Source organism: Elephas maximus, chromosome 25 (genome assembly GCF_024166365.1).
Source record: "Elephas maximus indicus isolate mEleMax1 chromosome 25, mEleMax1 primary haplotype, whole genome shotgun sequence".
Classification (NCBI taxonomy): Eukaryota; Metazoa; Chordata; class Mammalia; order Proboscidea; family Elephantidae; genus Elephas; species Elephas maximus.
The window spans coordinates 32,662,780-32,671,453 of record NC_064843.1 but is presented as its reverse complement, the minus strand read 5'-3'; positions in this window follow the sequence as shown (position 1 = coordinate 32,671,453).

Here is an 8,674-nt window from a genome sequence, read left to right as displayed (position 1 = left end):
TCCGCCCGGCGCGGCCCGCCCCCCGCGCAGCCCCGCCAGCTCCCCGCCTCGCCGCCTCGGCTCGGGGGCGCGCGGCTCCGCGAACAAAAGGCGGACGCGGCGGGAGCGGCAGGGAGGGACGCAGGCTGGGAGCCAGGGAGGGATACGCGAGGCAACAGCGACCCCCTCGGGGGTCAGGCAGGCCCGGGCAGCCGCTGCCCCGGCTCCCTCCTCCTCCGCTCGGCCGCCGCCCCCTTCACTGATGGCCTTAGGAACGCCCCGGGCTGAGGCGCCCCTGCGACCCGGGTCCGGACAACGGTCGCGTGAGCGGCGCGAGAGAGGATTCCCCAACAGAGGCCAGGCGGACCTCAGAACGCTGGAGCCTCGCTCCATTCAGACACCAGGCACCTCGCCCCTACGCCGAGCGTGCGCGGGTGTACGAACTCCGCCCCCTTTAACCTTGCCAAGCAAAGCCAATTATCCCATTGTACAGATGCGTACACTGAAGCCCAGGGAGAACAAACCATTAGCCCAAGGTTGATAGCAGAGCTGAGATGGAACCCACGCCTCACACCTCCAGGTGTGTTCGGGCTCTTCTACCTCGGCTTCCCTCCCACAGGCCTAGGGGACCGTGGAGCCCTGAGTGCATCCCCGGCTGTGCACACCTTGACCAGCTGTGAACCCAGGTATGCTTCTCCCTGTTTCGCCTCCCCGGATTTCAGGCTCTGCACAGCTAAAATGGAGGCGACCCGTCACAGGGTGTCAGACCAGCAGTGGAGTCCCCGGTGGGGGCTGGCACGGGCTGGGAACGGTTGCCCGGACCCCCACTCGCTTCCTCAAGCGCAGCACCAGCAGAGTGCTCTGGTGGGCAATGTTTCTTTCTCTTCAAGGCTCCTGGACGTGTTGTTTCCTTTCCCCATATGTCTGTCACCGTCTCCGCTCCCCACCTCACCCCCACCAGCCACCAGAGGGCAGATACAGATTAAGTCCAGCTGGGCACAACTCTCCTCTGGCTGCCTGTGAGTGGGCGCTCATTCTCAGGATGGCACCCCCTTGTCACCCACCCCTCTCAGGATGGCACCTCATTATCACCCCTTGGGGGAGGGCTGCATTTACACCTGTGAAGTTTCTTCTTCCTCCTCCTATTTCTTCCAGCCCCTCTTTGTCCTACTCCTCTTTTTTCCTACTTCCCTTCCTTTTTCTTTTCCTCTGTCTCCACCTTTTCCTCCTCTTCTCCTGTTTCTTCCTTCTGCCTGTTTTCTTCTTCCTCCTCCTCCTTTTCCTCTTCCTCCAGATCTTCACCTGCCCTTGGCACACTGCTAGCCCTAGATCCCCTTCTTTGTTTCTGTTCCACCTGCCCCATATGCAGTGAATACACTCCTGGAACTTCCCTCTCCCAGGAGTAATGACTTTGATCCCAATCTAGGTGTATGAGTGCCCCTTCCATCCCCAGTCTGCATGTAGCCAAGATCTTCCCAGACTGCCCCCCACCAAGCCATGTAGGAATCAGGGCAGCTTAGCAGGTTCTTGACAAACACTTCTCCAGGGGCATTCCCACTTCCTCACGGCAAGGCACCAGCTTCCCGTCCCCACTGACTGCCCGCCACTGTGCCCCACTGGCCCACTGACAAGACACCAGGTAGGACACTGATGGACACAACACAGAGGTGGGCTGGTCACTTCCTAACCTCATGAAGCACGTAGTATGGGGGAGACGGCACACAAAAGATTCATCGCTAACAAGGTGACATATGGCACAGGGCAAGGGCACTGGATGACCCACGGCAGATCCCCCCTCTGGGTCTCAACGTCCTCACCTGATCAGGTCTGGTCTGATGTAACAGAAGACAGGTACCTTCCAGCTCTGATGCCCCTGGCTCTTGCAGGCTGGTTCTGGTCTGGCACAGAGAGATTGGAAATCATTTCCCCTCTCTGTGCTTTTTTCTCTCCCTGTGCGGAATGTGGGCTTGCACGTGTTAGATGGCATGAATGCATGCAGAGAGCATACCAGACTGGGATGGCTCAGCCACTCCTGACACACCCATGGTCACATCAGTGATCCTGAGATTAAAGTGGGCCTGGATGTCCCCACCTAGACTTGGCCCTGAGTCCTGGCTCTGCCACTTGCCCTCTCTGGGCCCCAACACTCACGGGTGAGCAGAGGGCTGAGGATCCATCCTGCTCCAAGGTTCTTTGGATTTGAGGAGCCATGAATCCACACTGCAACCCCAGGAGAGCAAGGCCCTGGTAGGGTGGGACTTGGGTTGGGTGGGGCTGAGGCAGGAGTCTTGCCCTTAGAGGAAGTTCAGACCAGGGATACGGCAAAGACTTCTGGGATGCCAGAATTGGCTACATGCAGGTAGGCCGGCCATCCTAGGCTGCCAGCAAGCCCTGCAGCTGCATGACTCGTGACTGCTCACTATATGCCAGGCTCTGTGCTCACCCCTTCAGGAAAAGATCATCAGGAAGGTGAAGGAACTTGCGGCAGATTGTATTTTTCAAAGAGACCCACGCTAATGTATAACTCATCCCAATTGCTCTTCTTACAATGTGGCATTGACACTCTTCCCATTGGGCAGTGGAGTGGTGGGGTCTATGTTCCATCCCCTTGAGCCTGGGCAGATCTTTGAGACTGCCTCAACCAACAGAGTATGGCAAAAATGACACTCTGTGACTTCCAAGGCTAGGTCATAAAAGGCAATACAGCTTTTACTCAACTCTCTTTCCATTTCTCTCTCTCACTTTCTCACCACCTACCCTTGGAACTCAGCCACCATGTTCAGAGGGAGCTCAGGCCTCATGGAGAGACCACGTGGACTTTCAGCCAACAATTTCAGTGTGTTCCAGCCGACAACTTCAGCTCTGGTCCCAGCCAACAGCCAGAATTAACCACCAGACATGTGAGAGAGTGAGCCCGCAGGTGATTCAGCCCCAGGCTTGGAGCCGCCCCAGCTGACCTCCAGTGGAGCAGAAATGAGCTGTCCCATGGACCCTGCCCAAATTGCTGTTTTAGTTTCCCAAGCAAAATAAATGTTGTTTTACGCCATTCAGTTTTGGGGTAGTTTGTGACGCAGCACTGAATAACTGGAATCCTTGTTCAAGGTTAAACACTTGTAAGTGGCAGGGCTGGAGTTGAGTTGAACCTGGAGCCCACTGTGCTGCCCTGTTGGACTGTAAACTGTTCAGCTCAGACACCCAGTGTATGCTGTATAAAGCTCTTCACAACAGGATGAAGCATTAAATGAATGTAAGAATTAGGTATCAGATGTTAAGAATTAAAGACGCTGATTACCCAAAGGAAAAGCGGTTTTATTTTTCCCAGTCAAACTACTAAACTGATCAAAATGATGGAAACAGAATGGAGACTAAATCCTGGAAGGCTTTAAAGAGAAGTGATTTTAAATGTAAAACTAAAGCAAAACTTCTCTTTTGTTATACAAATCATGCAAGAAACAAACCACTGGCTGAGGGAGCATTAAGGAAACCTACTTTAAATAGGGTAGTCCAGGTGTCCTCTCTGAACAGGTGACATTTAAGATGAGTTCATCAAAGAACCAAGGAAAGAGAATTCTAGGCAGAGGGAAACAGCAAGGACAAATGCCCTGAAGCAAGAACAAGCTTGATGTATGCTCAAGGAAGAGCAAGAAGGTCAGTGTGGCTAGAACCTGATGAGTGATGGAGGGAGAAGGACAATATAAAGGAGGCATGGTCAATGGGTCCAGGTCATGCACTGGTTAGAGGCTTTACTCTTGGTGTGGTGAGAAGCCACTGGACATTGTAAGCAGAAGAGTGATACAATCTAATTTATGTTTTAAATACAGTAGCTGTAGGAGAGAATGGCCTAGAGTGGAGCAAAAAGATGATGAAAGATAGGTCAAGGGGCTGTTGTACCGGTCCCTGGGAGACAATGGTGGCTTGGATGAGGGTGGAGGGAGTGAAGAGGGAAAGAAGAGGGTAGTCCTGAGATCTTTTCTGGAGGAAGAATCAAAGACCCCTGGTTGGAAGTGAGGGAGCAAAGAAACTAAGTCAAGTTCAACTCCCAGATTTCTGGCTTTAGTTACAGGATGAATGATAAAACCCAAAACCAAACCCACTGCCGTCGAGTCAATTCTGACTCATAGCAACCTTACAGGACAGAGTAGAACTGCCCCATAGAGTTTCCAAAGAGCACCTGGTGGATTCGAACTGCTGACCTCTTGGTTAGCAGCCATAGCACTTAACCAGGGTTTCCAGATGAATGATAAAAAAATCGTTCAAATGAATGATAGTGCCATTTAAAAAGACAGGGAAGACAGGTTTGGAGGAGGGAGTGAAGCATTGTTTGTGCACACATTCAGTTTGAGATACCTATGAGACATCCAGGGGCCCTGGTGGCTCAGTGGTTAATTGTTCAGGCTGCGAACCTAAAGGTCGGCAGTTTGGATCCACTGTCTGCTCCTTGGAAACCCCATGGGGCAGTTCTCTGTCTTGTAGGGTTGCTATGAGATGGAACCGACTCAACGGTAACGGTTTTTTTTGGGGGGGGAGGGGTGTTCATGAGACACCCATGTGGAGATGTCAGGTAAGAGGTTGACATATGTGTGGAGCTCAGGATAACAGTTGGGTCTGGAGCCATGAAGAACTGTCAGCATTTAGACAATATTAAAATCCATGGGACCAAGGTGACATTTAGGGAAAAGGGCTGTAGAGAGAAAAAAAGTTGGCCTAGAACTCCTGTTTCTAGAAAGTGGGTAAAGGGGGAGAAACAAAACAAACAAAAAACCCCAAATCTGTTGTCACTGAGTCGATTTCAACTCATGGTGACCCCATGTGTTACAGAGTAGGACCAAGGTCCATAGGGGTTTTTCTTGGCTGTAATCTTTACAGAAGCAGGTCGTCAGGTGCTGCTGGGTAGATTTGAACCACCAACCTTTCAATTAGCAGCCAAGAGCAAACCATTTGTGCCACCCAGGGACCTAAAGTAGGAGAAGCGAGCCACAGAATACAGAGAGGAAGTAGCTAGTGAGGTAGGAGGGAAGCCAAGACAACGTGTTGTCAGGAAGCCAAGGCAGCAGAGTATAACCACAAGGAGGGAGGTGTCTGCATTGCCAAGCTCCGGAGAAGCTGGAGGAAGAAGATGAGAGTAGAGAAGCATTCCCTGAATTGGGCAATGTAGAGGCTGCTAGGGACCTTGACAAGAGCAGCTTCAGTGGAGTGATGGGAAGAGAAGCCAAAGGGAGTGGACTGAAGGGTGTGCAGGAGGTAGAGGCAGAGTATAGGAAACTCTCTGGTGAAGTGTGGCTGCAAAGGGAGAAGAGAAGTGGAGGAGCCGTGGAGGGGGCTGGAAGGTTGAGAGGGAGGAGGAGCAAGCGAGAGATTGAGGAGGCAGGAGAGAGTAGTAAAGGCAGAAGAGAGGGTCAGGGACCTCTCCTCCATTGTCCTTGAGGGAAAGCTGAGGAGATGGGTAAGATGCAGGTGGGTCTTTCTGTTGATTTGAAAGTTGGATGGTGAGGAAGTGACTGACGATGGCTTCTGTTTTCTCAATGAAGAATGAAGTCGCCAGCTCAGAGTGAGGGTTGTGGGGAGGGTGAAGACCATGTATAATGGTGATGTCAGAGAGTGGAACTCCAACTTCCCAGGATGTGTGTGGGAGGATGTCAGGCCGTGTTATGTACCGATTTGAAGTTCAAAGTGAAGCTAGTCAGGCTGGGAACTCTGGTGTTTTCCCATCCTTCTAGGCATTTTCTCTGTGATGTTTTCAAGTTTGTTTTCCATAGCTGAAATAATACTGCATATACAATTTTATACCCTACTTTTTTCACTTAACAGGGTAGCAGAAACATTTTCCAATGGATGCATTTATAAGCTCTTTGCAAACATCACTTTCAATACTCAGAATTAATCTGCTGAATGGATGTTCCATGGGTCACCTAACGTGCCCTCCTTTTATTGGACATTTGGATTGTTTCCTGACGATAATTACTGCAATAATTAAAGAGGCAGCACGTAGTCTGGTGAGGGGGAATGGGAAGCCAGGCACTCCAAAGACTAGAATTCTATCATCGAAGACCCTAAGAGGGGCCTATTATTGCTAAGTGCCGCTGAGTGGATTCCAACGCTGGCAACCCAATGTGTGTCAGAGTAGAACTGCACTCCATAGGGTTTTTAAGGCTGCAGTCTTTTGGAAGCAGATTGTCAGGCCTGTCTTCCAAAGTGCCTCTGGGTGGGTTCAAACTCCTAACCTTTTGGCTAGTACCATTTGTGCCACCCAGGGACTCCTCAAGAGGAGCCTATTATTTGCCAATTGGTATTCCTGCCAGGTTGCATACTGAGGCTTTCTGGACACGAAGTCAAAGAATGGGACATCAAGGGAAATGTCACTTGCTTCTCAGGTAATGAGCACAGGGAAATGGGGTAGGGGAGAGATTGGGGGAGCAGGTAGGGCCAGGTGTGTCATCCTCGAGCCATTTACAGCCTAAACACATATTGCAACAGCCATGTTTGAGGTAGCAACAGGACTCTTCACCTACCTGTTTTCCCCATAATACAGGTTCTGAAGGGGCATTCCCAGAAGACGTGGCTATAAGCAGAGTGTCGGGGGACCCAAGTCCTCCCTGAAGGACAGGGTCCCTTTCAGCTGTGTGAATATGAGTGGGCTGCCCATGAGGAAGTGGGTGCCTTGTCCCTGGGATTAACTAGGCAGAGGATGGGTGGTCACTTGGAGGGCAAATTGTCCAAGGAAGTCCTTAGCTGAGTGCTCTAGGAGTGGCTGAAATCCCTTCCAGCTCTGAGGTTCTGTGATCCAACAACACGGCATTCATCGGGGTTCTTGTTATGAGCCAGGGACAGAGAAGTAAATCTCATGGATGGAGCACCTACTGCGTGCCAAACACTGGACTTTCTGTGCAGGATCTCACCTAACGTCATAAGAGCCCACCGAGGAAGGGGTCATCCTTCCATCTGAGAGGAAAAACCAAGGCCCAGGGCAGGAGGCGTGGTTTCCTTTCTGCCACCCGGGCAGCAGGGGCAGAGCTCCCAGCCCTGTGCTTCTCCTCAGCAGAACTCTACAAGTATCATGCTTTTCTGTAGTATTTGCATCCCACAGGTTTGAACTTTAAATGAAGGCTCTTTAACGGTGGGCTTTAGGCACCAGGTGGATCTAGGTAAGAGCCAAGGACACGGGATTCTCCACCACTCTGGGCTGGTTGGGGCAGAGCTGGGGGCCATAGGGGTGATGAGGTCTTGTTTGTGTGTGTTTGTGGGATTTGAGTTCCTGATGCGTGATAATCATTGACAGGCATTCCCAGCTGGAACCAGAGCTGGCTGGGGGCCAGGGCTTGCCGCCCTCAGGCAGATATAAGAGCCAGGGAGGAGGGCCTGGCAAGGTAGAGGTTCAGAGCCAAACTGCTGCATACAGACCCCCAGGTGGGCAGGGTCGGTTTTGGTGTGGTCTCCTCTCTGGGGGGGTTCAGTAAGGAAACCATTGTGCTGGACAGGCTGGAGGAGGCTGCCAGAGGCCCAGGGCTCAGCGGGGTAAGTATATCCTTCCACAGTTCTGCCTTTTCCTCACCTATCAGAGCTCTTCACCCCTGTGAGTGACCAAGAGACTGCCTGTCCCAGAGGCATCCAGGTAAGGACTGGGTGGCCACTCTCTCTCAAAGAGGCATAGAGGATAGTAATAAGCGTGATCACTTATCCAGTGCTCAACAGTTACCTCACAGAAGAGGACAACGGCCTGACTTAGTATCCTCGCTTCTCAGACATTATCTTCATTTACTCTTGTAACAGGCCTATGAATATTTTACAAATGAGACTGAAGCACAGAGATGTTAAATAACTTGCCCATAGTCACACAGCAAGTGGCAAAACTAGGACCTGTACTCCCTGGCTTCAGAACCTATGCACTTAACCATGATGTCATACTATTCTGTGACCTGCTAAGTCCCTTCCACTTCCTGAGCCACAGCATCTTTGTCTGTAGTTTGAGGTTGTAAAACTTGATCAGAAAGATATTTCCTTAAGAGACGCTAAAGGTCTCTTTGACCCATGTCCAGGTACCTTTAGCACCAGGGAAACCGTGTTGGAAATACGTATCAAGAACTATGTATATGCCCTTTAACCCAGCATTCAACTTTTGAAATATATCATAAAGGTTATAATCAGATCCATGAACAAGGAAGTTTATTATGTTATTGTTAGGTGCTACTGAGTCAATTTTTGACTCACAGCAATCCCGTGTGACAGAGTGGAGCTGCCCCATAGGGTTTTCTAGGCTGTAATCGTTACTGGAGCAGATCACCAGGTCTTTCTCCCATGGACCTACTGGGTGGGTTTGAAGTTTATTACAGTATTGCTTATAAACACAAAGAATTAGAAGTAAACAAAATGTCCAACGGTAGGGGAATAAATTATGTACGTCCTCTCTCTGATGAAATAATATGCCAAAAAAACCAAACCCACTGCCGTCCAGTCGATTCCGACTCATAGCGACTCTATAATATGCAGCCATTAAAAATCATGTTTTCAAAAAATACTTAACATCACTCGAAAATTTTCATTTACCGTTAAATGGGAAAAGCAGATTGTAAAGTTCCATATGGTATTACCAATTTATAAACGTGTTTATAAGAGACTGGAAAGAAATTCCTTTAAAGGTTGAGATGAAATTATGAATATTTTTGTTATCTTCTTTATTCTTTTCTGGACTTCCTTAAAT